The 4,386-nt window shown below is 45.8% G+C and overlaps 1 long non-coding RNA gene across 1 annotated transcript; it reads right to left on the minus strand.

Annotated features, from left to right (window-relative positions):
• Positions 1 to 2,292: 2,292 nt before the first annotated feature.
• On the minus strand, positions 2,293 to 3,009 carry LOC137210038 (uncharacterized). Its single transcript, XR_010936246.1, has 3 exons — positions 2,869 to 3,009; positions 2,696 to 2,753; positions 2,293 to 2,456 (listed from the first exon to the last, which is right to left on the minus strand). It is a non-coding gene; the product is annotated as an uncharacterized lncRNA (long non-coding RNA).
• Positions 3,010 to 4,386: the final 1,377 nt, after the last annotated feature.

Here is a 4,386-nt window from a genome sequence, read left to right on the forward strand (position 1 = left end):
ATATAGTTGCTGTGAATATTTGTGGACAAATCTCTGTGTGGGCCTATGTTTTCATTTTTCTTGAGCAAATTCCTAGGAGGAGAAAGACTAGATAGCAGTAGGTATGATTGAACTTTGTAAGAAAGGGCTTAACTGTTTTCCAGAACGGTTGCACCGTTTATATTCTCACGTGTGTGAAAGGTCTAGCTGCCCCACTCCCCTGACAACCTTTAGCCAGTCTTTTTAAGTTTAGCTACTGTCTTGGTCCACTCAGGCTGCCATAACAAAATACCACAGACTGGGTGTCTTAAACAACACAAGTTTATCTTCTTACACTTCTGGAGGTTGGAAGTCTGAGATCAAGGTGCCAGCATGGACCAGTTCTGGTAAGGACTCTCTTCTTGGCTTGCAGACAGCTGCCTTCTCACTGTGTCCTCAAACATCAGAGAGAGAGTGAGAGAGAGAGAGAGCAAGAGAGCGAGCCCTGGTCTCTTCATCCCTTTATAAGGGCCCCAATCCCATCATGGGCGCTCCACCCTCAAGACTTCATCTAACTCTAATCACCTCTTGAAGGCCCCATCTCCAAATACCATCACATTGGAGGTTAGGACTTCAACATATGAATTTGTGGGAGACACAAACATTAGTCCATGACAGCCATTCTAATATATGAGTCATGGTATCTTACTGTGGTTTTAACTTGCATTTCTCTGATGATTAATGATATTGTGCATCTTTCAAACCTGCTCACTTGTCTTCTGTTTACTGTATTTGGCGATAAAAGATCTGTTCAAATCTTTTGCCCACTTTTTATACTTGTTTGTTTTCTTATTACTGAGTTTTGAGAGTTCTTTACATATTCCGGATACAAGTCCTTTATCAGATACATGATTTGCAAATATTTTTTCCAAGTCTGTGGCGTGGCTTACCATTCTCTTAATAGTGTCTTTTAAAAAGCAGAAGTTTAAAAATTTTGATGAAGTTCAATTTATCCACTTATTTAATGGGTTATACTTTAGAGGTTGCAATTAAGAAATCTTTGCCTCACACAAGGACACAAAGGTTTTCTCCCATGTTTTTTATTCTAAAAATGTTATTGTTTTAGGTTTCACATTTAGACCTATGATCCATTCTGAGTTAAATTTTGTATATGGTACAAGGTATGGTCCAAAGTTCATTTTTTTGCATATGGACATTCAATTGTCCTAGAACCATTTATTTAAAAGACTATCCTTTCTCCACAGAACTGCATTTGCACCCTTGTTTGTTCTTTTTTTAAATTTAGTTATTCATCTATGTGTAGGTCTGTTTATGGATTCTCTTTTTGTTCCATTGATCTATTTGTCTATCATTAGGCCAATACCACCCTGTCCTGACAACTGTAGCTTTATAATATGACTTGAAATCAGGGAGTATTAGTCCTCCAACTTTGCTCTTTTTCAAAATTGTTTGGGTCTTCTAGGTCCTTTGCGTTTCCATACGAATTTTAGTTTGTCTATTTCTCAAAAAGAAAAAAGATGTGGTGGGACTTTGCTCAAGGAATTGTTCAGGATTTCAGTCTTGACTCTTCACACTACAATAGTGCTTCCTGGTTTACTGGGCTCTTTCATGCCCTCAGCTGAACTCTCTCAACAAGCCTGTGACCCAGGCAGGTGTAGCTGGTGTACAATAAGGAAAACTGAGGCTCAAAGGCAAAGAGCCTTTCCCACGGTCACCTTGCTAGCAGGTGGCAAATAGGCAAATATGGCAAATAGGCTTTTTTCTTAAAATAAATTTATTTGTTTTATTTATTTATTTTTGGCTACGTTGGGTCTTCGTTGCTACGCATGGGCTTTCTCTAGTTGCAGCGAGCAGGGGCTACTCTTCATTGTGGTGCACGGCCTTCTCACTGCGGTGGCTTTTTTTTATTGCGGAGCACGGGCTCTAGGTGCATGGGCTTCAGTAGTTGAGGCTCACGGGCTTACTTGCTCCATGGCATGTGGGATCTTCCCGGACCAGGGCTCGAACCCGTGTCCCCTGCATTGGCAGGCGGATTCTTAACCACTGTGCCACCAGGGAAGTCTGGCAAATAGGCTTTTAATGCATAATGTCAATCTCCAAATCCACAGCTCTCTGTACCAAGCCACCTCTGAGTAGGGTCTCCAATATATTCTTAGTACTCCAGAATTTAATAAATGGGACAAAAAGGAGAACTCACTGTTTTGGTTACTTTTTTAAAAAATGAGTTTCAGATGTTGGTGCCGTCCATGCAAATGTATTTCTGTTGCCCTATTCTGAACTCTTTCCTCTGACTCTCCTCAACTGTGGGTGTCAGTCTGAATAGGAAAACCATATGTCTTTGTTCCCTTTTAACTTTCTTTCTTGGCAAGAACACAGCTCCATAAAGGAAAAGGGAGAGGAAATGCGGATACATCACAGAAGGAGGGATTCCAATTTGAAGTAAGGAAGAACTTCCAGATGGTGAAGGCTGCCGATCACTGGATAGAAATGCCAAAAAAAAAAAAGAGAGAGAAAGAGAAAATTTTCCAGCTTGGAAATCCTAGGGTCCACATGTCCCCAGGGAGTAGTGATGGCCTGGACCCTCTCTGTCCTCAAAGGCCATTAAAAGTCAGTTGTGTGGCTCTCTGAACGCCTTCTCCCAGGTACCCAATGACTGTCCCACGGGTTCTCAGGCCAGCCCACACTGCCGGTGGGATCCCTCATGGAATTGACTCACCGTGTACGTAACAGTTCAGAGATGCAGGTTTTGCTTTGCGTCAGGTTCCCCACAGTTTCTGAGACAGAGATTTGCATATGGGGAGTCTGTGGGGAGCATTCTTGGGAACCACATCTGTGGGGCGGGGGGGGGGTGAAGGAAGCACACTGGGCAGAGGGAGATGAGTAATGCACCTGCAACAAAGGCTCTGGAGCTGGGGTGGCCTTAAAAAGTTGGCTCCTTTGTGATCCCCTGTCAACCAGCAGCCCCGGGGAAGGCAGAGGGCCTTAGGTCTGCAGCTCGAGCTCCTGGCAGCTGCGGAAACAAATGCCTTGGTCCTGGAGGGTCCTGTGGTTGGTGTACCACACAGTCACCAAGATCCAAGTTTGTTCTGGAACCCATCTTCCTTGGGTCTTCAGCATTTCGTGGAATGAGACCTCTGATGTTCCAACTTAGAACAGCAGGAACATCTCTCCAGGAGCCCTTTCTGAGGCCACAAATCCATCATTGCCCCCTCCCCCCAGGAAGGGTGGAGTAAAAATTACATCAATGCCTCAATATCACCACCTGACACTCTCCTTCTGGGCCCTTCGTGAGACTCATCTGCACCCACTTGGATGCACGCCTCACCCCCCTGCTAGGACAGGGACCTTTCAAGCTCTGCCTGCTCAGGACCTCGGCAGGCGGAGGCAGGTCCGAAGTAAAGCTCAGTTCTCGGCTCACAGAGCTACTCCCCATGGCTTAGTTTCTTCTCGCTCTCACTGTTTTTTCACTAGATTTTTTCTGAGCTTTTGCTTCCATTTTCACTCATCTCAGGGCTCCTCTTGATATCGACAAAAGACAAGATGATTCTGAACTCTGTAATTTCCTTCATGTCACCCATGGCGATTAAGAAAATCCCTCGGCTGGTTTGTGGACAAGATACAGTTCCCAGGGGTTCTGTATCCGTGGATGCAACCAACCAAAGATTGAAAATATTTGGGGAAAAAAGTTCTGGGAAGTTCTGAAAAGCAAAACTTGAATTTGCCACACTGGCAGCTATTTACATATCATTTACATGGTGTTTACAACTATTTACGTCGTATTTATATCTACATTGTATTAGGTGTTATAAATAATCTAGAGGTGATTGAAAGTGTACGGGAGGATGTGCGTAGGTTATATGCAAATACTGTACCGTGCTATATAAGAGACTTGAGCATCCTCAGATTCTGGTATTCCCGGGGGTCCTGGAACCAGTCCTCCCCACCCCCCGCCCCCCATCCTGAGGCAATGTAATTGATTAACCACCCCAGGAAGGACCCACCCCCTCTCCACTCCCCCACTGGAGAAGACTGTGCTTCTTCCTCCACCCACACTATCGGGAAGCTTCTGGAGGAAAAAGGAGATGCCCCCCCAAAGTACGCTACCCCAAAGGGCTAAGTTTTCCCTGAGGCCTAGAGGGGGTTGGTCCTGATGGAGCTCCCAAGAGAGGCTGGAGGCCCTGGGGGAGGAGACATTTTCCGGCTTTCCTGCGCTCCTTTCACAAATACCCTGCCATATGGCAGCGCGAGAGCCTGCTCTGAAGGAACCCACAGTCTAGCGCATCCCTGTGTCCAAGCTGGGATGGGGACCGCGCAGGCTGCAGGGGGAAACCAAAGATGGTACCGCACGCAGACTCCGGTGGGGCGGGGGTGGGGCGGGGATGGGGGCGGTTTACAGGGGCGGGGAGG

This window comes from Pseudorca crassidens, chromosome 17 (genome assembly GCF_039906515.1).
Source record: "Pseudorca crassidens isolate mPseCra1 chromosome 17, mPseCra1.hap1, whole genome shotgun sequence".
In the NCBI taxonomy this organism is placed as follows: domain Eukaryota; kingdom Metazoa; phylum Chordata; class Mammalia; order Artiodactyla; family Delphinidae; genus Pseudorca; species Pseudorca crassidens.